Source organism: Eumetopias jubatus, unplaced genomic scaffold (assembly GCF_037043125.1).
Source record: "Eumetopias jubatus isolate StellerSeaLion01/CBP00866 unplaced genomic scaffold, mEumJub1_p1.0 scaffold_10, whole genome shotgun sequence".
In the NCBI taxonomy this organism is placed as follows: domain Eukaryota; kingdom Metazoa; phylum Chordata; class Mammalia; order Carnivora; family Otariidae; genus Eumetopias; species Eumetopias jubatus.
In genome coordinates, this window is record NW_028274816.1 from 101994091 (window position 1) to 102020092 (window position 26002).

The 26002-nt window shown below is 39.7% G+C and overlaps 1 protein-coding gene across 3 annotated transcripts in view; it reads left to right on the forward strand.

Moving 5' to 3' along the window:
• LOC114201399 (signal transducer and activator of transcription 5B) overlaps positions 1-26002 on the forward strand; it is a 69481-nt gene that overhangs the window by 15559 nt on the left and 27920 nt on the right. For 2 of the 3 annotated variants that reach the window (XM_088028268.1, XM_088028269.1), the window contains exon 2: positions 21292-21457. The exons of the other annotated variant lie outside the window; for it this stretch is intronic. The gene's annotated coding sequence lies outside the window, so the exon portion shown is untranslated. The remainder of the gene's footprint in view (positions 1-21291; positions 21458-26002) is intronic. 3 annotated transcript variants of the gene reach the window in all.

The following is a 26002-nucleotide window of genomic DNA, read 5'->3' on the forward strand; positions in this document are numbered from 1 at the left end:
TCAGAGAATAATAGAGGTGAGAATTTTCATGGACTGCCTCTGAAATAAGCATTAGGATAGATTTTTAATCTGAGTCAAAATGAATTTCACATTCTTTGAGCAGATGGTAGATAATCACCAGTAGTTCCATTAAAGATACACTAGATTTAGTCTTAAGCATGTGTTCCTATAGGAGTAGTAACAGAATGGTAATTTTTAAAAACAATAATCTGTCCACTTTCAACTCCAATAGTGTAATTTCATTCTCACATTTCAGTAAGTATAGTAGAACTTTATTTCTTAAATTTAATTTAAAAGCTTAGGATTGCTTTCAAAATGTTCTTCTTTTAAACAAAACGGAAAGTTATACATGTTACAGATAAGACATACATGAACTAGAAAACTACACAGGAGTTACATAGGGATATGTAAAATATTTATGTTACAGATAAGCACTGTCCAGATAAAAATATAAATGCAATTTTCTAGTAGCTAGCTTTATTTTTTTTAAATCACCAATCTTCATTGAAAGGAAGAACTTCTGTTCATCAAAACCACCAAAGAGGGGCGTCTGGGTGGCTCAGTTGTTAAGCGTCTGCCTTCGGCTTAGGTCATGATCCCAGGATCCTGGGATCGAGCCCCTCATCGGGCTCCCTGCTCTGTGGGAAGCCTGCTTCTCCGTCTCCCTCTGCCCCTGCTTATGTTCCCTCTCTTGCTGTGTTTCTCTCTCTGTCAAATAAACAAACAAAATCTTAAAAAAAAAAAAAAAACAACCCACCAAAGAATAAAAAAGCAAGCTACTGAGAAGATATTTGCAACATGTATTACTAGTAGCTACCTTTAAAAAAAGCAAAGAGAAACAGGTGAAATCAATTTTAATAATATATTTTCTTTAACCCAGTATATTCAAAATACTGTCATTTTAACATGTAATCAATATAAAAACTAAGGTATTTTACATTCCTTTTTCTGTGCCAAGTCTTTGAAATCTGGTGTATATTTTATACTTATACCATATCTCAATTTGGATGCAAAATTTTCTTTTTTTAACAAACAAGATTTTATTTTTAGATTTTATTTATTTATTTATTTGATAGAGAGACAGCGAGAGAGGAAACACAAGCAGGGGGCGTGGGAGAGGGAGAAGCAGGCTTCCCACGGAGCAGGGAGCCCGATGCAAAGCTCCATCCCAGGACCCTGGGATCATGACCCGAGCCGAAGGCAGACGCCCAATGACTGAGCCACTCAGGCGCCCCTGGATGTAAAATTTTCATCAGAAATGTATGAATTGGGTAAAAAATATATACACAAACTGTGTTCAGATTTCATAAGACTTTCAGTTAATGGAGCCACATACCCAAGTTGTCCCAAACATACTTGAAAGTTTTCCAATAACTAAATTGAGCATCAGTTTTTAAGTTTACATTTAAGTTTATTAAAATAAAATAACAAATTCAGGTCCTCAATCATACTAGCCACATTCCAAGTACCAATAGCACATGTGGCTAGTGGCTGTCATATTGAACAGTGCAGTTACAGGCCTAGTTCTAAAGAAATAAAATATAGGCTGCTCTCCAACTTTTAATATCTAGCCTGCAAATAACTCAAATACAAACAGGGTCTCTTGCCCTCTGGGAATTGAAGCCATTGCTCTGTAAGGGAACCGAAGCTACTCTTACCTAAAGAAGATGATACCCCTAAAATTTCTCACCAGACCCCCCACCCCAAAATACACATACACAGATGCACTTCCTTTTTAAAAAAAACTGTTGCACTGGGATGCCTGGGTGGCACAGTCGGTTAAGTGTCCAACTCTTGGTTTCGGCTCAGGGTGGTGGGATCAAGCTCCACGTCAGGCTCCGCACTCAACAGGGAGTCTGCTTGGGATTCTCTGTTTCCCTCTGCCCTTTCATCCTGCTGCACACACTCTCTCTCTCTCAAACAAATAAATCTTAAAACAAAACTGCTGCACTGAGGTATGGTTGAGGCATTATCTACCTCCTCGAAGCCCTTCTCTTTTCTTAGGAATAGAAGACCAGTCTGTGCTGTGTTGCAGCTGGGATGGAGAACAGAGAGGGCTAGAGGGATTATTTGGTTACTAACGGTATCCCTGACTAGAAATTCTAACATCTTTTCCTTCAGAAACAAATGTAACTAGGTTTGGCAAGATTGTAGATCAATCTTGAGGTTTTGGGGTTTACCTAGGTATTTTTCATCTCTTTATAACTTTGTTCCTGTGGGAAAATATTCCATGTTCCAAACAACACATGTGCAAGTGCATTTTGGAATATGATTCCATTTTTAAAGTGACCAGGAAGAGGATATGGGGAAGATGTTGGGAGTTGCTTGTTGTTTTTATTACAGAAAGGTACAGGGGCTTGAGTATTGAACTTTGATGCATCAGCCTAAATTGTCTCTTTTTTTTTTAAGATTTATTTATTTATTTGAGAGAGCGAGAATCAGAGAGAGAGAGTACATGAGAGGGGGGAGGGTTAGAGGGAGAAGCAGGCTCCTCGCTGAGCAGGGAGCCTGATGCGGGACTCGATCCAGGGACTCCAGGATCATGACCTGAGCCGAAGGCAGTTGCTTAACCAACTTAGCCACCCAGGCGCCCCCTAAATTGTCTCTTGTCACCTATATGACCTTACTTACAATTCTGAAAACTAAAACATAAAACAGCCCGTTCTGTTTTAGGTATAACTCAACTATCAAATCACTTTTAGGTAGATTTTTTTGTTATTTTGTTTTCCTTCTGTGTGTGTGTGTGTGTGTGTGTGTGTGTGTAAAACTGAATTTGCCTAGAAAAGAAGATCTTTTGATCTTAGCTACTATTCATTTTTATGGTATACATAAAGTTGATGCTTGGAATTTGATATCTTCTGGTTACAAATGAAATTTTGTCCTTTCAAAAGAGATTTTCCCCCCTAATGTTAGTTTAGTCTTTGAAGATACTCCCCTAAGGAGGGGAGTAATTTTTAGTTCTCTGTAGATGAGGTGAGGATAACGCCAACTATGTGTGAAAGACTGAACAAACAGAGCTTCAGAAGACCAACTTGATAGATTTTGGAAGCTAGGTAATGCCTAAGCCCCACTTCCTGCCATTCTTCAGGCCTTTCTACTCTATCTGTCTGTCTGTCTATCTATCTATCTATCTATCAATCTATCACTTGTTTTTTAAGTAGGCTCCACAGTGGGCATGGAGCCCAACACGGAGCTTGAACTTGCGACCCTTAGATCAGGACCTGAGCTGATATGAAGAGTCAGTTGCTTAACTCAGCCACCCAGGCACTCCTCTACTTAATTTATCTTAATGGTCTTTTTAGATCTCTGATTTTAGAAGGAACTGTTGAAGAAATGGATAGAACTTCTATGTTGCTTTTTTTTTTTTTTAAGATTTTATTTAATTTATTTGACACAGAGAGAGCACAAGTAGGCAGAGAGGCAGGGAGAGGGAAGAAGCGGGACTCGATCCCAGGAATCCCAGGACCCTGGGATCATGACCTGAGCAGAAGGCAGATGCTTAACTGACTGAGCCGGGCGCCCTCTGTGTTGCTTTGAATATTGGCTGACGTCTAAGCCTTAGTATTAGTTTAATGTTCAGTACAGCAGTCTGTAGCTCCTACTACTAGGTAGGCCTTGGGAACCCCTTTATTTTAGTTTGGTGCCCGAAGAAGGTTAATTATGTCAATTACACACACACACACACACACACACACACACCATCCTGATATAGTTTATTAAATATAAATTATTCCTCAATAAAATTGAAGATTATTTCCATAAAGAAAAAATTACTGGGGCACCTGGGTGGCTCAGTTGGTTAAGCATCTGCCTTCGGCTCAGGTGATTATCTCAGGGTCCTGGGATTGAGCCCCACTGGGCTCCCTGCTCAGTGGGGAGTCTGCTTCTCTCTCTCTCCCTCTGCCTCTCCCCTGCTCATGTGCATGTGTTCACGATCTCTCTCTCTCTCTCTCAAATAAATAAAATCTTTTTACAGATTTGAGAGAGAGCGCGCACACAGAGGGAGAGGTTGAGGGAGAGGGAGAAGCAGGCTCCCCGCTGAGCAGGGAGCCCGGTGTGGGGCTCGAGCCCAGGACCCTGCGATCATGACCTGAGCCGAAGGCAGATGTTTAACGGACTGAGCCACCCAGGCATCCCAAATAAAATCTTTAAAAAAAAAATTCCTTTTTTTTTAGAATATTAACAATAGGTGCCTGGGTGGCTCAGTCGTTAGGTGTCTGCCTTTGGCTCGGGTCATGATCCCAGGGTCCTGGGATCGAGCCTCACATTGGGTTTCCTGATCAGCGGGAAGCCTGCTTCTCCTTCTCCCACTCCCCCTGCTTGTGTGCCCTCTCTCGCTGTGTCTCTCTCTGCCAAATAAATAAATAAAATCTTTAAAAAAATATTAAAAATGAAAATTTAAGAGCATACACAGCAGTTGTTATGCTCCAGGAAGTCTGATTCTTTTGTTTTAAAATTCATATTCATCATTATATTGAACAAAAGATGGTTGTGTTGAATTGAGAAACAGGTGGGGCATTTTCAAGTATTTCAAAATATTTTTGTTATACCTAGGTTTTCACTGTGGTGGTACTTGTTATTTTAGTAGAATTTGACCTATATTTTATGCCGTAGGAAAAGAAGAAACGAAGTGTTTGCTAGCCACCTACCACCTTGTGCTGCTATGCATTGATAGGTAGAAACTTGAGTACCATTGAATTTTTAACTCTGCCCTGTATTTTTAGTACCTTGTAGAGATTGAATCTGCAAATCATCTTTGAAAGATAAATGACTTGATTTGAGTGTATCAAGCAGGAAAGCTATCTTTCATATGAAACTGCGTATCTTGGAAAAGAGCTACACTAATACCACACTGAAATGATCTTAACTGTGGAATCCTTGATTAGACCTGATTTGTTTTGCACGTACTATATAGCTCCTTAGAGATGACCAGCTTTCAACGAGGATGAACAGATGACCTGGTTTTATCAGAAATTGCTTTCACGTTGCCATGCCTTTCACAAAAGCCAGTCTTCACCATCTCTGTCTGATTTTGTTGAGGTGCGTTTAAAACTTTTTTTCCAAATATTGGTTTGAATACACAGACTTTGCTCTTTACTAGTAAGATTCTCTAATAGTCAGGTGGTACCCTTTTCCCCCAACAGAAAACAAAGAAGAAAAAAAATTTTTTAAAGATTTTATTTATTTGACAGAGACACAGCGAGAGAGGGAACATAAGCAGGGGGAGTGGGAGAGGGAGAAGCAGGCTTCCTGTGGAGCAAGGAGCCCGATTGTGGGGCTTGATCCCAGGACCCTGGGATCATGACCTGAGCTGAAGGCAGAAGCTTAACGACTGAGCCACCCAGACACCCCGAAGAAGAAAATTAAAGGAAAAAATAAGAAAGTATAGCACAGTCTGTATTTATTTGAACTTTGAAGTGTTTAGTACTAGGATCTAATTCTGTAAAATGTTTCTCTGTTTTGTTCACTGCTGTATCCTCAGTACCTAGAACAGAACCTGGCATCTAACAGATGCTCAGTAAGTATTTATCCAATAAAAACTGCTTCTGGTAGAGGGTTGATCCACTTTTGTTTATGGTAGGCAGTTACTCATCTTTGGTAATAGGCCCTGGCTGGTGTTGAAGATACCTTAATTCCATTTGTAATGGAATCTCGATATAGATGGTATATCCAGAGACTGCGCCAGCCTTCCAAAGGGCAGAAAGCATTGCCTTTTACTGTGGGAAAAACAAGAGGGCGAAGCCAATTCCCTTTGTTTCTTTTGCATTTTAGAGTTAGACCTGGAAGAAATGTGAGTTCACTAGGTGAGAACTGGCTTTTTATTCCCCATTAAAAAATGTGTGTGTATATGATAAATGTACCAGTTTAACCAGTGCCGTTCCATTAAGTACATTGACATTTTCGGGCAACTGTCACCATTTATCTCCAGAACTGTTTCATCTTCCCACACTGAAACTCTATGCATCAAACAGTAGTTCCCCACTCCCCTCTCCTCCAGCCTCTGGCAACCACCATTCTACTTTCTAGAAGTTTGACTACTCTAGGTGCCCCATATAAGTGGAATCCTGCAACATTTGTCCCTTTGTGTCTGGTTCTTTTTTCTTTTCTTTCCCCAGATTTTTTAGTTTTTGCTCTGTACCTAGACCTAGCCAGTGATGCATACAAAATAAGTATCCAAAGACGAGTTAATTCAGCAGCTTGTTGCATACCACTAGGGGGTTATTAAGGCTTTGAAAATGTGATTCCTAATCTTTATGTCTGTAGGCTTATCTCCTCCAGGTCTTGCTGATAAACCTGCACTGACAGTAATAACAGAGATTAGTCTTTCTCCATGTTCCATAAAGCAAATTGTTCTCCTTCTTTTAGCCTGATGATGAACTGGAAAATTACTGGTACATTGTTGTAATTGTTTATACAGACACTAAGGCAAACTCTACATAAGGGACAACAACTGCAAGAGAGGAGGTTTTGATTGCAGCTTCATTAAGAAATTATGCTCATAACTTGTTTCTTTTCTATTTTCTTCTCTCATTATATCTTCCTTGTCCTTCTCTCCCTTTCCTTTCTTTTCCTTCTTTTTCCAATCTATCCCTTCATCCCTCCTTTCCTTCCCTTCCTTCCTTCCTTCTTTCCTCCCCTCCCCTCCCTTTTCTTCCTTCCTTCCTTCTTTTTCATTTTCATTTTTCTGAATAGTTGCTACAGAGACAAGCAGACCCTATGGCCCAAATATAAATAAAATAGTCACGGCTCTCTGTCAGGCTACCTGGAAGGATAGGGAGAAAGAGTAAGAGAACTAAACTGAAGGAAGAAATATCCCTAATTTTTTTAAAGGACAGAAACTAACTTGTTGAGAGAAAAAACAAATATACTGTGAGAGCTGATGGGTAAGGCGGAAAGCCTTGGAGAATGATTTGAAAAGCGACCAATGCAATTTAGATTTCAAGCAGGATCTTAATCTATGGACTATTTTAGAGCCTCTTAATCAGAACATTAAACATAGGGCCAGGAAAGAGGTTTTCTACCAGTGTATCCCTTGCTCAGTGACACTGGGCAGATGATTTCTGCTATCCTTGACTTCATTGTCTCACCCTGTAAAATGAAAGGTCACCAGTTAGGTTCACAACTATAGGAGTTTGGGCCGAAGCCATTAGAATATGAAAGGCATTTTTTATTATTTACTTTTTTAAGATTTTTTTTTTAAAGATTTTATTTATCTGACAGAGACACAGCGAGAGAGGGAGCACAAGCAGGGGGAGTGGGAGAGGGAGAAGCAGGCTTCCCGCCGAGCAGGGAGCCCGATGCGGGGCTCGATCCCAGGACCCTGGGACCATGACCTGAGCCGAAGGCAGACGCCAACAACTGAGCCACCCAGACACCCCTAAGATTTTGTTTTTAAGAAATCTCTACACCCAATGTGGGTCTTGAACTCATAGCTCTGAGACCAAGAGTTGTGTGCTGTACTGACTGACCCAGCCAGGTGCCGGAGACAGAAGTATTGACAATGAGAAATTACTCAAAACCAAGATTGATTTCTGTTAGAAAGGTGGAAATAGTTGTCATGGAATTCAGTAACCTCAGTATTCTGGGATTTATATGACTTTCAGAATGTTAGAAGAATATTCCAGTCCTTGTTTAAATATGAATGGATATATATTGCCATTATTGCCCTGCCTCCACTTCTTCCAAATTTAGATTGCCAGTATTTATAAAGTTTATGGGTCACAAATAGATTCTTGCATCTTCCATTCCTTGTCATAGGGCCCTCTTGCAGTTCAGTATGCTTTTATTGGCACTTACTTTGGTTTTCTTTACAGCAGCAGCTGCTAATTAGTGACAGCTTTTGAGCAAGCAGCTTGTCATTTTTGGCAGGGGTAGGGGACATCCATAGCAATTCAAGACTGTATTTTCACTTACTAAATTTACTTTGCTTCATGGAATGACATCTCAAATAAAAAATAGTCTGTAGTCAAAGGTGGCTGTATTTACTGAAATATCTTCCTGAGTTGGCATTCGGTCCCATGGTTGAAGAACTCTCAGGAGATTAAAAAATAGGTTCAGTGTCTATCAGACCGATGTCATTAGTCCTGAGTCATCCTTCTAACGTTAATCTACATTCTGAATGTAGAACCTCATCATCTTGTTTTGGCACAATAATAAATCTTTCTGGATTGTATTTGGTAGTATGCATGGTAACTGAAGGAGTGAATTGTTGATAAATGTTGTGCTTTCCGTTTATACTCAGCTTCTTTCTTGAGACATAATTAAAGGAAAGAAACAGTTTAGTTTGCATAAAGGAGAAGCTTACTTTGGAATTTCAGCTTGTATTAACACCATCGTATTTCATGTAATTTTCCTCTTTGAAATTGCTGCAATGAGGTGTTAGCTCTATTTTACAAACTTGTCATGATGTTTATGGAATGGAACATTGCAATTATATTTGTCTTGATTAGCACCAATGATGAGTCAAAACCTCCGTCACAGTTTGTATAAAGTGTGATTCAGTCCCATTATTCCTGTAATAAGGATTCAAGTTAATGACTTCCACAGTGTCAAAAATAACATCTTGAAGAGAATAACTGACCTACCATTAGTTTTCCCCAGTTTAGGTTCTTTTTGTAACATGGAGGTCTACCAAAATTATATTTAATTTAACACCCAATTATTGATTACATACCATATATCAAGTACTGTGTTGAGGAAATCAAAATGAATAAGAAATGGTTCCTGCCCTGGGATAACTTCTAGTCTAGTAGTTGAGCAACAGATAACTCAAAATTGCTTTGGTTCTTATGCCCAGAGTGTAGTATAAATTCTAATTCCAGAGAGGTAAAGCATTCCATCTTTTAAAAATGGGATGTTCAGGGGCCTCCTGGGTGTCACAGTCAGTTGAGTGTCCAACTCTTGGTTTCAGTTTGGGTTGTGAGATCGAGCCCCGTATTTGACTATGCGCTCAGTGCAGTTTGCTTCAGATTTTCTCTCCCTCCTCCTCTCTCCCCCATTCCCCCCCAAAATAAATAAATAAATCTTAAAACAAATGGGATGATCAGAAAGAACTTATCAAACTCAACACCCAAGGAACAAATAATCCAATCAAGAAGTGGGCAGAAGACATGAACAGACATTTTTCCAAAGAAGACATCCAAATGGCCAACAGACACATGAAAAAGTGCTCAACATCGCTCGGCATCAGGGAAATCCAAATCCAAACCTCAATGAGATACCACCTCACACCAGTCAGAATGGCTAAAATTAACAAGTCAGGAAACGACAGATGTTGGCGGGGATGCGGAGAAAGGGGAACCCTCCTACACTGTTGGTGGGAATGCAAGCTGGTGCAGCCACTCTGGAAAACAGTATGGAGGTTCCTCAAACAGTTGAAAATAGAGCTACCCTACGACCCAGCAATTCACTACTGGGTATTTACCCCAAAGATACAAATGTCAGGATCCGAAGGGGTACATGCACCCCGATGTTTATAGCAGCAATGTCCACAATAGCTAAACTGTGGAAAGAGCCAAGATGTCTGTTGACAGATGAGCGGATAAAGAAGATGTGGTATATATATACAATGGAATATTATGCAGCCATCAAAAGGAATGAGATCTTGCCATTTGCAATGACGTGGATGGAACTAGAGGGTGTTATGCTGAGCGAAATAAGTCAATCAGAGAAAGACATGTATCATATGACCTCACTGATATGAGGAATTCTTTTTTTTTAAAAGATTTTATTTGTTTATTTGAGAGAGAGAATGAGAGAGAGAGAGAGAGTACATGAGAGGGGGGAGGGTCAGAGGGAGAAGCAGACTCCCCGCTGAGCAGGGAGCCTGACGCGGGACTCCAGGATCATGACCTGAGCCGAAGGCAGCTGCTTAACCAACTGAGCCACTCAGGCGCCCTGATATGAGGAATTCTTAATCTCAGGAAACAAACTGAGGGTTGCTGGAGTGGGGGTGGGGTGGGAGGGATGGGGTGGCTGGGTGATAGACATTGGGGAAGGTATGTGCTATGGTGAGCGCTGTGAATTGTGCAAGGCTGTTGAATCACAGATCTGTACCTCTGAAACAAATAATGCAATATATGTTAAGAAAAAAGAAGAAGATAGCAGGAGGGGAAGAATGAAGGGGAGGAAACTGGAGGGGGAGACAAACCATGAGAGACAATGGACACTGAAAAACAAACTGAGGGTTCTAGAGGGGAGGGGTGTGGGGGGATGGGTTAGCCTGGTGATGGGTATTAAAGAGGGCACGTTCTGCATGGAGTACTGGGTGTTATGCACAAACAATGAATCATGGAACCCTACACCAAAAACTAATGATGTAATGTGTGGTGATTAACATAACAATAGAAAATTTAAAGAAAAAAACCAAATGGGATGATCAGAATGATAAAAGGCATGGGATACAAGTATTGTGTTCTTTTTAAGATTTCATTTATTTATTTGAGAGAGAATGAGAGATAGAGAGCACAAGAGGGAAGAGGGTCAGAGGGAGAAGCAGACTCCCCGCTGAGCAGGGAGCCCGATGCGGGACTCGATCCCGGGACTCCAGGATCATGACCTGAGCCGGAGGCAGTCGCTTAACCAACTGAGCCACCCAGGCGCCCTTATGTTCTTTTTTAGCTAGAGATATTAAAGATTGTATGAGGCACCTTTCATGAGAGTATGGAATTGCCCAGTGTCCTTGTCCCAAATTTTCCCTTGATATGTTGCACAGCACTATTAAATTCAGAAGTTGTCTTCCACATTAGAGTAACTACTACTTAGTGGCATGGCTTAGTGAACCCACATGATCTCCTAATATTTGATTAATATTTATTCTGCATTGTGCACAGTAACATAATTATTTCTATATTTGTCATATTAGGGTGTATCAGTTATCTCAGGAATTTATCATTTACACCTTGTCTGTAACTAAATATGCACATCAGTGTTAGGCAAGCTGATACTTAGTTATTGATGTAAGGTGAACAGTTATATTGAGATAACTGACTTAAGTAGCTTTTAAGAACCTATCTTACCCCCAGAACATTTCACTAGTTGTCTCATTTGTATTAATGATATTGTCTCTTTAATAAGAAATGTTTTCTGCCAGCAGAAAAACCTAAGTTTAGAATGATCTCTGGTGAAATATTGGTGATGGATAGTAGTGTATCTAAGGGAAACCCAATAAGGAATTCAGGAACAAATATAACAAATGTAACCATTCTGCTGCTTATAGGAAATGTCACAGTGCTAATTCTGACCACAGGTGGTCAGGATCTAGGTTTTGGCCTCATTGGAAAGTTAACCACCTCCAGAACAGTTCTCGTTATTCTCCTCCCACTCCCTTTTACAATCTAAAGCATTTAGCTGATTTCTGATTGATTTAGAGGAGTGAAGGTGAGCCACCAAACACCTAATATGACTGGCTTCCTTTGATTGTGTTCGAAGGTTGGTCATCTGGATGATCTCTGACCTTTAGGAGAGGGGAGTCCCACTTAAAATATTTTTGGATTGTCAAATAATTTTTCATATCTATTTGTGAGTTGTACTTTGTGTTAATTCACTTTGTAGCTTTTATCATAAAGCAGTCTTGAGTTACAGATATCATGTCAGGAATTAGGTGAGGGGTCTTTGAGAGCATGAACCCTGGAGGTGGCCAGCCTATGTGCTCATCCCAGCTCCTTCACTTACTTGCTGCAGGACTTCAGGCAAATTCCCTAACTCTTAAACCTGTTTCGTCATCTATTAGAAGGGGGATAATAATTGTGCTGCCTGATAGATTTGTCATGAGGATTAACTGAGGAAGCATATAACGTGCATACAACAGTGCATAATGTAGTAAGAGCTCCTTAAATGTTTACCATTACTAGCATTACTCTTATTACTCCTACTATGGTTTGTACCCTCTTTTTCTCCTTTCCCATGCAAATTCCTTTCTTATTATTTAAGGTTTGATGATTAAGTATAGGAAAGGCTTGGAAATTTAATAGTTTATTTTGTTTCCAACATGAAACATTTTCTAGTTGGGTAGCAGCAGTTAATTTAGCATTTGTAATAAACTAATAAGTTTTTCCTTAAACCTCAAACTGTCTTCGTTTCAAGCAAGGTATTCTCAAGAGTGGGTTACATACTCTCCATCATCAAAGCCTAGAATCTTTAGAACAAGAGCTTGTCTCAGAAAAAGCCTCCTGTCTCCATTGCCACCACAACCTGAAACTAAAGAGGTAGAAACCACACAGAGCCCTATGACATGCTGTAGGAGCCCTTCCGAAGGACCCATCACATTTTCTTTTAAGTTGTATATAGGTAGCTACGCCAGAAATCCATCTGTTGAGAAAACTTAAAAAGTCTTCATTTTGGGGCACCTGGGTGGCTCAGTCGTTGGGCATCTGCCTTCGGCTCAGATCACGATCCCGGGGTCCTGGGATCGAGCCCCACATCGGGCTCCCTGCTCGGCGGGAAGCCTGCTTCTCCCTCTCCCACTCCCCCTACTTGTGTTCCTGCTCTCGCTGTGTCTCTCTCTGTCAAATAAATAAATAAAATCTTAAAAAAATAAAAAAGATTTTATTTATAAATTTTATTTATAAATAAAATCTTAAAAATAAAATTAAAAATAAAGATTTTATAAATAAAATCTTAAAAAATAAAATAAACAAAAACTAATGATGTAATATATGGTGATTAACATAATAAAATTATTAAAAAAATAAAAAATAAAAAAGATTTTATAAATATCTTAAAAAAATAAAAAAAGATTTTATTTATTTATTTGACAGAGACACAGCAAGAGCAGGAACACAAGCAGGGGGCGTGGGAGAGGGAGAAGCAGGCTTCCTGCCGAGCAGGGAGCCCGATGTGGGGCTTGATCCCAGGATCCTGGGATCGTGACCTGAGCCAAAGGCAGATGCCCAATGACTGAGCCACCCAGGTGCCCCAATAAATAAAATCTTTTTTTAAAAAGTCTTCATTTTTCCTTCCTTCTCCTTTACTTTTATACTCAAAAGGACTAATTTTGTTGCCTCTAGAAAGATTGAATGTATGGATGCTTGCTTAATTTAACAAAGTCTATGTGAGAATGCTGTGTTGTTTCTTTGGGGGGTGGGAGATCTTCAGTATTATTCCATAACTATTCAGGGTCACTACCTAAAGAAGAATTTAAATCTTATTTTCTATTCTCTTCTCCTTTTTGTTATTAGTCATATAGTCCTTTTTCCATGTCTGATCTAAGAAACTATATAATCATTGTATGCTCACTTGTTTATGCTACTGATTGTCAGCATTGAATCTGGCCAGTGTCTTAGCATGTTTGACGACTAATAGGACTTTAGTTTGAGAAGAGGAAGGCTAAAGATTTATTTTTGTATCAATCAACTGGGAACCTCATATGTTGTCACATTTATTATAGCCAAAATACCATTTTATTTTTAGGTGAACTCTGGAGCACTAGTATAAAATCTGGGTTGGTTCCAATTCTGTTCTTTTCCTCATATTTAAGCCTCATTAAATCTGGTAGCTCTTAAAAGTTCCATTGCCATTTAAAAAGTGTAGCTCCATGTGATCTTATTGTCAAGTGAGATACTTTAGATTGCCTCAGTTCTGGGTCTCACACTTGCTTTGTTTTTCTCTGGAGCTTTACTGGAAACCAAATGCTCTTGCGTACTAGCTGCAGAAGCAGGAGGGGAAGTTGGCAAGAATTAACTGCTTTCTGTTTGGTCTGTCTGAGGCAGCTGACCTTTTGGAAGGAAATCGCTGCTCTTTGCTTCTTCCTGTAACAGTGCAGCCTGTGAAAGAACATACGCACCGTTATCCTGGCTGATGTCTTGGGGCACAAGCTGTTAGTTAAGAGGCAGGAGTCTTTCACTGCCTCTGTTCTGTGGTGTAGGAACAAGCATTCAAGTTCACAGTGCTAAGTTGTGTAGATATCCTAGTCAATATGTAGCAAGGAAGACCGTGTTTCTAGAAAAAGTAGTTTGTTTTAGCAAAAGTATTTGTATTGTATTGCAGAGTCCCAGTGTTAATGCTGTGGTAAACGTGGACAGTTACTTTGTGCATAATTTTAATTCATCTAAATGTTAAATGTCTTGGTGTCAGTAGTGCCTCTTACCTGGGCAACCTTTTTTTTCCTGAGAGGCCAGACATTTTGATTTTCTAAGACGTGAACTTTTATTTAAATGTCCTTTCATGGGCACCTAGGTGGCTCAGTTGGTTAAGCGTCTTGGGGTCCTGGGATTGAGCCCCATATTGGGCTCCCTGCTCAGCGGGGAGCCTTGCTTCTCCCTCTTCCTCGCCCCCACCCCCGCTCGTGCTCTCTCTTTCTTTCTCAAAAAAATAAATAAAATCTTTTGTAAAAATGTCATTTCATCTCAGAATTAGCCTTTTTTTTTTTTTTTTAGATTTTATTTATTTATCTATTTGACAGAGAGAGACCCAGCGAGAGAGGGAACACAAGCAGGGGGAGTGGGAGAGGGAGAAGCAGGCCTCCTGCCCAGCAGGGAGCCCAATGTGGGGCTGGAGCCCAATGTGGGGCTCGATCCCAGGACCCTGGGATCATGACCTGAGCCGAAGGCAGATGCTTAACGACTGAGCCACCTCGGCGCCCCTCAGAATTAGCTTCTTAATATACCTGCTACCCATTGTTGGACCATCTTTTCTACAGGACTTGTTTTACTGAAACACAGTGAGTATTACACCCCACACATTGACATTATTTTCACGAAAGCTGCAGTTGGGCTTCACAAGTGGAGTATCAGCCAGTGAGTAACAAAAGAACCAGGTGATGGGATGGCTCTCTCTTTTTTTTTAAAGATTTTATTTATTTGACAGAGAGAGACGCAGCAAGAGAGGGAACACAAGCAGGGGGAGTGGGAGAGGGAGAAGCAGGCTTCCCGTGGAGCAGGGAGCCTGATGTGGGGCTCTATCCCAGGACCCTGGGACCGTGACCTGAGCCGAAGGCAGACGCCCAACAACTGAGCCACCCAGGCACCCCGGGATGGCTCTCTCTTAGAGAGAGGATTTTAGTCTTCCATTGTTTTAACCAAAACCTATTTAGGTTCATTTTTTATTTTTTGAAATGATTTATATTCAAGTAACTGTAAGCAAAAATAAAGTCGATTATGATAATTGGTAAATGCAGAGAACACAGTTACATGGAAAGAGCAGAATACTGTGTTCTCCATTTAGTTGGGGCTCACTGATAGGTGTGCTTTTCCAATGTATTATTGGTTTCTCTCCTAGTATTTACTGTTGATAATAAAGGTTGTTGGGTGAGCATTAGTGTTGATGTGCAGAAAAGATACAGAGTAGCGTAGGGAGAATTATCTCAGGGTTTCCTTAGCAAGATTTCCCTACAGTTTTTCCTTTCTGTTCTTGGAAACTGGTCTGATCTGTTCAACCTTCCTGAGATAGTGAAGAATCCCACAGGGAGTGCAAACCTTGCTTAGGCTTTGGGTATAGGTTCTTGGCACAAAGTCAGTCAGTATCAACATAACAGGAGGACTTTCCCCCAGTTCTATTGGCCTAGGAGCAGAGTGAGGAACCAATGGCTAAGGCCCTCCGGGATCTGATCTTCTAACTATAATCTTCTGTGGCCTTGAATTGTTACCTTTGAACAGGTAAAGGTAAAGGGCCTTTACCTGGGCTGGTTGCGTTCAGGTGCGTCATTAGGGATAAAGGAAGTATAGTTTTGAAAAGCAATTCTTGTGCTGCTGTGAGTGTTTTTCTGTGTATTTCATTCTGTTTACAATTAGTACAAGTTTGCAGGGACAGTTAGTCATATCAAGGATGAAAAAAGAACCAAATATGAACCTAAGTATGTATTATTTCTTGTCTTGAAATATGACTTTCCCCTTTTTTTTCTTTTCTATTTTCCACGTTTCTTTTAGAAGTCACTAAAACCTCCTAAATTCAAACTCTGTTACCCCTGAGATCACTAATCTTTAACCTGGTCTAAGTTATAGTTTACCCTTTTTTTTTTTTTTTACCCCTATTGGTATTCTGAACTTTCGGTATGAACATTTTCAAACACACACAAAATAAGAAAATAGTATATAATGAATATCTATAAATTCATCCCTCAAGTTCAAAAATTACCAAAGTTTTGTTCATTTTTTTCTTCTGCTCTCCACAAACACACTTTTTTGTTTCTTCTGAACTTCAGAAAAATACTTCAAAGTATATTTTTGTGCCATTTACTTTTATACAACTTCTAAAGAAGGGTTTATTAAACAAGAATAAGATGAACAGTTACTGAATGCAAGGCATTTTAAGGGATTTAAATGAAATATAAATAGATGACAAAATTACAAATTGATCTTAGCCATTAATAGTATGAACTACTATTTGAAAACACATATTTGAAAGTGATAGAATTGGGGTGCCTAAGTGGCTCAGTCTGTTAAACATCTGCCTTTGGCTCAGGTCATGATCCCAGGGTCCTGGGATAGAGTCCTACATTGGGCTCCCTGCTCAGCAGGGAGTCTGCTTCTCCCTCTGACCCCCCCATGCACATGCTCTCGCTCTCACAAAAATAAATTTTAAAATCTTTAAAAAAAGAAAGTGATAGAATTGTACTTTTTAAAAAGATTTTATTTATCCATTTGACAGAGAGAGACAGTGAGAATGGGAACACAAGCAGGCGGACTGAGGGAGAAGCAGGTTTCCCTCTGAGCAGGGAGCCTGACAGAGGGCTCCATGCGGGGCTCGATCCCAGGACCCTGGGATCATGACCTGAGCCAAAGGCAGATGCTTAATGACTTAGCTACCCAGGTGCCCCTGTACTTCTTTAAAAAAAATTATGCTTCTGAATTTTTTTTACTATTTCATGCCATACATAAATCAAGACTACCTAAGTTGTAAGAAAATGCCGTAACCTGGATATTGTCTTGTGGGAAATATTTGTTTCTGTGTCTTTTGCATGTCCCTTTATGGAACCGTCCTGTGGGATGAGTAGTACCAATTGCTCATGATCATTAAATTTATATTTCAAATTTTACATTTTAAACAAAATTTAGTAAGTCAAAAACTATAAAAAAATACCAAAATGCCTTCCCCTAAGTGGAACAACTGTTTATAGTTCTCTTTGACCTTTCTCTGTTATTTGTCCTCTAGCATACATACTCTGTACACCTTTCATTTAACATTCTTTTCTTTATATTTTTTATTTTATTTTTTTATATATATATTTTTAAAGATTTTATTTATTTATTTGAGAGAGAGAGAATGAGAGATAGAGAGCACGAGAGGGAAGAGGGTCAGAGGGAGAAGCAGACTCCCCGCTGAGTAGGGAGCCCGATGTGGGACTCGATCCCGGGACTCCAGGATCATGACCTGAGCCGAAGGCAGTCGCTTAACCAACTGAGCCACCCAGGCGCCCCCTTTTCTTTATATTTTTTAAAAATGTGTCTACATGGCCTTATATTTCAGTATTGCCTTTATATTTCATTTAAATTGTTGCACAATATTCCATCAGATTAATATGTTATAGTTTAACCATTCTCCTGTTTTGGATTTAGGTTGTTTCTAGTTTCTTACTATTGTATATTATACGATCTAACTAATGGTTGTCCCTGGGAGTTGACCTAGTGCAAGGGGCTCTTCAAAGCAAATTTTGCTAAGTGAAAACTTTTTTTTTTTTTTTAGAGTTTATTTATTTATTTGACAGAGCACAGGCAGGGGTAGTGGCAGGCAGAGGGAGGGAGAAGCAGGCTCCCTGTGGAGCAGGGAGCCTGACGTGGGGTTGGATCCGAGGACTCTGGGATCATGACCTGAGCCGAAGTCAGCCGCTTAACCGACTGAGCCACCCAGACGTCCCCGCTAAGTGAAAACTTAATACTGTAATTCTCAATGGCAAGAGGGAAGCTGTGAACTTGAATGAGGAAAATATTGGGAACATATGCAGATTTATTAATAACTTGCCTTTTTTAAAAATCAAAACAAGAAGGGCGTCTGGATGGCTCAGTCGTTAAGCGTCTGCCTTCGTCTCAGGTCATGATCCCAGAGTCCTGGGATCGAGCCCCGCATCGGGCTCCCTGCTCGGCGGGAAGCCTGCTTCTCCCTCTCCCACTCCGCCGGCTTGTGTTCCCTCTCTCGCTGTGTCTCTCTCTGTCAAATAAATAAAATCTTTAAAAAAATAAAATCAAAACAAGAAGGAAGGGATTATCTTTCATCTAAATGGTACAGAGACTCAGTATATTGCAGTGGCTGAGGAATTTTTATTTCCTGAACTAAAGGATTCAAACTACAAAAGCCACATTCTAGGATGAGTTCGTCTTTTTTTTTTTAAGATTTTATTTATTTATTTGAAAGAGAGAGAATGTGAGAGAGAGAGAGAGTACATGAGAGGGGGGAGGGTCAGAGGGAGAAGCATACTACCTGCTGAGCAGGGAGGCCGATGCAGGACTCATCCAGGGACTCCAGGATCGTGACCTGAGCTGAAGGCAGTTGCTTAACCAACTGAGCCACCCAGACGCCCCTAGGATGAGTTGGTCTTGATTAGCAGTATAAAATGGGCCCAGATATGAACTTTCATTAGAAATTCTGAGGCTAACATAGGGCTCCATGGCAGTCTCAGATCATTTCTTACTTTTCCATAATACAGATGGTCATTATTTGTGGGCTATAGCAAAGGTTTTCATTATCTGGAAAATGGTATTGATGTAGCTTCTTCCCAGATGGGTTGTTCAAGTTCCTTAATGGATTTCCACACAGAGATAATTCTAATGCACGTGTATTCAAGCTGCAGGCCCACATGGCATGAGGGAGCCCAATTGTTATAACAGTGTCCTACCAGCTTCAGCACAAGGTCTGAGAAGTCAAGATTTTTATGGACTGCCAGGGACAATTTCAAGATGGGACTCAAACCTCTACTCTTACTGTTTTTGTTTGTTCGTTTTTCTTTTTTGCAATTTTTGCCCTTGATTTTGATTTTGAAAAACTTTTAAATTGCTGAAAAATTGAAAGGATTCAATTCAAGGAATGCTCATGTAGACCTTGTCTACATTGACCAGTTATTAACAGTTGTTACCTTTGCTTTATCACCCTCCCTACCACCACCTCTGCCTCTCTCTTTCCTTTGAAAGCGAGTTGGAGCCATCATGACCTTTTTTTACCCTTAAATACTTGAGTTTGTAGCTACTAAGAACAGTCCTTTATAACCTTAATGCCATTATCAGTCTCAAGAAATTTAACATTGACGCAATATCCGGTATGTAGGCTGTATTTAAATTTCATTTGAATTTAAGATTTTAATTTCTAATTGTCCCAGTAATGTCCTTTAGAGATGTAGTTTGTTTTATTTTTTAAATTATACTCTAGGTAGTTATTGTGTCTCTTTAGTCTCCTTTAATCTAGAATAGTTCCACGTTTTTCTGTTTTTCATAAGAGTCTTATGATTTGGATTTGTCTGATTTTTCCATGAGTAGAGGTGAAACATTTAGTTTGTGTATTCTTTTCAGTAGATCACATTCGGAGGCATATGCAACAAGTCCCCCCTTATCCGCAGTTTCACTTTCTGGGGTTTCAGTTACCCACGGTCCTTCTGACATATCATCAGAAGGTTAATAGTAGCCTAACGCTGAATCACAATGCCTACATCATTCACCTCGGCTCATCTCGTCATATAGGCATTACCATCACAGGATGGATGAGTGCGGTACAGTAAGATATTTAGAGAGCGAAAGAGATCACATTCATATATCTTTTATTATGTACATTGTTAAAATTGTTCAATTTTATTTTTAGCTATTGTTTTTAATCTCTTAATCCCTTACTGTAATCTCTTAAATTACATTAATATATAAATTAAACTTTATAATTGGAATGTATGTGTAGGAGAAACATACTGTATAGGGTTTGGTACTATCTGCGTTTTCAGGTATCCACTGAGGAGTCTTGGAACATATGCCCCACAGATAAGGGGGGACTACTGTAATGTCACTTTGTTCCATGATTGGGGATGTTTGATTATTTGGTTAAGGTGTTGTTCATCAGCTTTTCCACCAAAAATACACCTTTTTCCCTTTATGAATAATAAGTAATATGTGAGGTAATACTCTGAGAATGTGTGAGTATCCTGTTCCCCAGCAAGTACCACCCAGTGGTTTTAGTGGCTATGATGATCCTTGTCTGAGTCTACTCTATTTTTGATATTGTGTTTTTGGCTAAGATATCTTATATTTAGGTGAGAGTTTTAAATATATGATAATCCACTAACACTTGATCTGTGTATTTAGCAGATAGCTCCCTTCCTCCCCTCTCTCTCTTTTCCCTCCACTTCTCCCTCTCCCCACCCCCCCTTCCCTCTCTCTCTCCTTCCCAAAGTAGTATGTAATGACTTGGCTGTGACGTGAAGATTTATGACTGATTGTCTTCCCAGAATATTATCATCTCAGTGTTGCCTGAGCAAATTTTTCCTTGTTTGTTTCTTTGTGAGCCAAATACTTTTATTCTTTCTGTTCTCTTCCCATCTGTTTAATAATCTGATTTTGTTAGAGAATTGCCTTTCTGATTGCTTATAAAGTAGTGTTTAGAGATTTTTTTTTTTTTTAAAGAGCAGATGGCTCTGGTTTTGACCTACTTCTAGATAGGATAGTTTTACTCAAACCTTCTTACTTGATGTTAGGCCAGTTTTAATATGAGCAAAGTCTTAATCCATTATTATTGCTATTTAATATTTTTCTGTCCTTCCAAGTTCCTATTACTAGGTAACCACTAGCACTGAATCTATGTAAATAATGTTGGTATTGACAGTAGGGCAGTAAACATAACCAAGGCACTTGCTCTTTATAATGTGTCCAAAGTCTGCAGTCATTAAATGGTGCTGATATGGTTAACAGTTTTGAATCCTGGTTCCTTGCCTTAGACTTTTCTGACCAGAAGCAATGTTTATCTATCTTCTATTTCATTTGCCAACTATCCTAAGCCTTTGCCCAAATCAGAGCCTTGCCATATTAGATTTCTTATTCTAATTTTATTCTTTTCTTTTTTAAAATTATGAAATATAACAAACATATAGAAGAACGCAAAAAATAATATGACAACCACCATAAAGTCCTCAGGACAGAGACCTCCTGATAGAGTGGTGGACTGCCCAGATCCAATGCAGACAGTGCTTCAGTAGGATGGGACCTGGAACAAATTTTTCACCCCCAAAGAAACCCGTATTTATTAAGAGTCAGTCCCCATTATTGCACCAGCCTACTTTGTGTCTATGGGTTTGCCTATTCTGGACATTTCATATAATGGAATTTACCATACACTGCTTTTTGTGTCTGGCTTTTTTTTTTTTTAAGATTTTATTTCTTTCTTTGACAGAGAGAGACACAGCGAGAGCAGGAACACAAGCAGGGGGAGTGGGAGAGGGAGACGCTGACTTCCCGCGGAGCAGGGAGCCCGACGCGGGGCTCGATCCCAGGACCCCGGGACCACGACCCGAGCCGAAGGCAGACGCTCAACGACTGAGCCACCCAGGCGCCCCAAGGTGTCTGGCTTCTTTTATTTAGCATATATCAGTATTTAATTCCTTTCTATGTCTGAATAATACTCCATTTTATCCATTTTATTTTTTCTGTTTATATCCATATTACCCATCCGTTCACTGACGGGCATTTGGATTGCTTTTACTTTTTTGCTGTCATGAATGGACTGCTTTGAACATTCATGTACACATTTTTGTGGACATACGTTTTCAGTTCCCTTAGGCATATACCTGTGAGTGGAACTACTGGGTCATATAATAACTCCATATTTAGCCTTTTGAAGAACTGCCAGATTGTTTTCCAAACTTACACCATTTTACAGTCCTATTTAATTTGTTGAGCCTCGATTTCCTCATCTATAAAATAGGGATAATAATAGTGCCTACCTCCTAGTATTTTTGTGAGGATTAAATGAGTAGATTCATAAGAGCACTTGGTGTTATAAATAATATAGTAGATATTCAGTAAATGATAGTAAATTATAAATCTGGATGGTGTTGATCAGATGTTGTCATGTACTCTATACTTCCCCCACAGTTTATGCCATGACTTTGGCCACAGTGTTCTAGAAGTCTTCAGAAAAAGAGATGTTTTTCTTTTTCTTTTTTTTTTTTTTTAAGATTTTGTTTATTTATTATTAGAAAGAGAGGGAGCAGGAGGAGGAACAGAGGAAGAGGGAGAGGGGCAAGCAGACTTGGGGCTGAGCAGGGAGCCTGATACGGGACTTGATTCCTGGACCCTGAGATCATGACCTGAGCCAAAGTTAGATGTTTAACTGGCAGAGCCACCCAGGCGCCCCTAGAGTGATGTTTTTCTTGACAAAGGTTTATATTTTACTTTTAAAGGGGAAAGCACCTAATAAAAAGGTATTTATTACTGAGACAAGAATATTCCTAAATCCCACCCACTCCTATCATTTATTTGTTAGTGGACATTCATTTTTATGGTTTTCAATAAGCCTGTAACACTATACGCTTAGAATTTGGAGCTTTTTTAGAACAAGTGCCTGAAGGTCTGCTTTATTTGAGACTCCTAGGATTTATCCAGATATATAAGGTTGATTTCAGCACCTTGGGCTTTAGAAAGTACATTTGGCATCCAAGGCTGGTTTAGGTTGTTTGGAATGCTTATGAATACTAGTGCAACTAAGCAAAACTCAGCTAGTTCTCATCTTTGGCTAAAAATAAGATTGTGCATCCATTTCCCAGTCTTTAGAGAAGCCCCTGTGAAGATCTACTAAAGATACAAACCACTTCCTTGTCAGAACATCATGCATTGAAGATGGAGCTGCCTGTAAATAAGCAAAAGAAAATGTGTATTGAGGACAGAGGTGCAGTTACTCCATATGTGGAGTAGTATTCAATGGCAGGATAAATACTAATGAGAAAGGACGGGGACCTAGCTCATGCCAGGTGTAGGCATAGCTTAATAATGGGTGTGAAGAGTTTGGGCATGTACAAGGGAAAGTACTAGTTAGGTTCTCACTTCTATTGATGCAATGGGGGTGGGGTGGTTTTTTTCTCCAGATTGCATGTTTTCAATCGTTACGTGATAATTTCAGTAACTCATTTCATGTTCCATATGTATATAATTCTTAGTTTAAAAGTAAAATGATTCTGTATTACTTACTGTACTCTTTTTATTTTTTACATTTTTGACTACTAGTAGGTAAAATCTACTTTCCAGCTCTATCAAAGCATTTTTTTGTAGTGAAGTTAAAATAATTTGTGTTTTTCAAAATAAGATGGTTACCACCTTATATTTACCAGCTGCCTTTCCTCAAATGGCATTTTAGAAAATAACTATTACAACATGTTCATATTTAGGACCATAAAACATATTCTGACAAATTCTAAGAGTTCAGCATTCCACTCTTTGATAAAAACTAAAAACTAATAAAACTTAAGACAAAATAGTGTGATTTTTTTTTTTAAAGATTTTATTTATTTATTTGACAGAGAGAGACACAGCGAGAGAGGGAACACAAGCAGGGGGAGTGGGAGAGGGAGAAGCAGGCTTCCCGCTGAGCAGGGAGTCGGATGAGGGGCTTGATCCCAGGACCCTGGGATCATGACCTGAGCCGAAGGCAGACACTTAACGACTGAGCCACCCAGGCGCCCCAGTGTGACTTTTTTTTTTAAGATTCATTTATTAGAGAGCATGCGTGAGCTGGGGGAGGGGCAGGAGGAGAGGGAGAGAGAACCCCAAGCAGACTGTGCACTGAGCATAGAGCCTGTCATGGGGCTTGATCCCATGGCCCATATGATCATGACCTGAGCTGAAACCAAGAGTCAGATGTTTAACCAACTGAGCCACCTAGGGGCCCCGTATATGTGGCATATTACCATAGTACTTCTTCTTTTTTTTTTTTTAAGATTTTATTTATTTAATTGACAGAGAGAGAGAGAGAGACAGAGAGAGAGGGAACACAAGCAGGGGGAGTGGGAGAGGGAGAAGCAGGCTTCCCGCCTAGCAGGGAGCCCGATGCGGGGCTCAATCCCAGGACCCTGGGATCGTGACCTGAGCCGAAGGCAGTCGCTTAACCAACTGAGCCACCCAGGCGCCCCTATAGTACTTCTTTTTTAAAGCAATATTAGACACCTGTAATATGCTCAACCAGCAGGACATGTGAAATATTTACCAAATATGTATTTATTCACTAGCAAGTATGTTTTGATTACTTACCATGGTAAGCCACTGTACTAGGCATTAGGGACACAGTAGTAAATAAATGTGCTCTTAGAGTACTTAGAATTCAGTGGGGGGAGATAAACAAAAATAAATTAATAAAAACTAAAAGGAAAAATTACAAATTGTGGCATATTTTTTTTTAAGATTTTATTTATTTATTTGAGAGAGTGAGTGAGAGAGCACGAGTGGGGGGAGGAGCAGAGGGAGAGGGAGAAGCAGGCCCCTTGCTGAGTGGGGGAGCCCAGCCTGGACACAAGGCTCCATCCTAGGACTCCGGGATCATGACCTGAGCCAAAGGCAGCCACTTAACAACTGAGCCACCCAGGTGCCCTGTGGCATATGTTATTAAGGAACAAATAGAATATTGTTAATACAGACTCATCCAAATTGTAAGATCTGTTCCATTTTCTTGCTTTGGTATTTCCTATTTATATGCTTATATACTTTTCATACTCCATAGTAACTTTGAAAAGACCTGATGGATTTGACCAAATTGTGTGTATACACTTACTTATTCAACAACAATAAAAAATTTACAGGATGCTTATGTGTCAGGCACTGTTCTAGGCCCAAGAGAAAGAGTGAACAAAACAAAGTCATTGTGTTCATGGTGATTTTACCCTAGTGAGAAGTCAGTAAACAAATATATGATAAATGTCAGGAAGTGATAAATGATGTGAAGAAAAGTCAAGTAGACCAAGAGGTTACAATGTGACCAGAATACAATTCTTTGCATGGACTGAGGGGTCTCTGAGGAGATAAACATTTTCCTACAATTTTCCTTCTTTTGTCTCTTGGGTCAGTTCAGTTAATGAATGCAAGATTCAAGACAATTTTTGTATCTTTTGGTATTGTTCATATAATCATTAAAACAGCTATGGTGAGGTCCTACTTCTTTCCAATTCCTTACCACTAAAAGAGATGAATACCTGAATTAGGTTCTTCATTCCTTCATTGCTCTTCCATACACTTAATTGCTTAAGCATCTCCACCCACCCATCCATCCTTTTACGTTTTACCCAAAAAGACATGCCTTGTATCTGTTCCAATTTTCCAAAATCTTGAGATATGATTCATTTAATTAAAAATTATATTGTACAATTAAATGTCTTCCAGATGTTAGGTTATAATGTGCGATTGCTTCTGGACAGAGCTCTTTCAGCCAAGCCTCTCTCCTAGTAAACTCAGCCATTGAAATTTGATGTTTTGGATGATCTTACAGTGATCCCAGCCTTAATGCCCAAAAGCCGTAAATAAAATTGTACACTGTTCAAGTGTTCTATAGCATTGCACAAGTCTAAAATAGGTAACTGGCACCCACCGCATACCTCATTGTTGGCTAACTGACTTGTCCCATAAATAGCTCAGTGTTACACGATCGGACAACTACAACTAACAGAAGGGATTTTTGCTTCCCAACACACATGTGTAGTCTTTGGTAGTCCACAAAATCAAGACATGATTCACTGGACCCTAATCGTAACATAGTTAAGAGACTGGTGCAAATCAGTAGCCAAATCATTTTGGATGGTTTTCAAGTTAGCCCTGCCTTCCACCAGATTCTACATTATGGATCCTAGTGTTAGAATAAGATTCAGTTTTTGTACCCTCTGTGTACATGAAAGTAATGTTGCTGCCACAATCAGGTTGATCCCAGAGAGTTTCTGCCGACTGAATTAAAAATTCTCAGGTAAATTTGAGAAGGCATCATGGTAGTTTTAGAAAACTTTTTCTAGAATCAAGAGCATGTTTTAAAAACCTACCTACTGGGCGCCTGGGTGGCTCAGTTGGTTAAGCGACTGCCTTCGGCTCAGGTCATGATCCTGGAGTCCCGGGATCGAGTCCCACATCGGGCT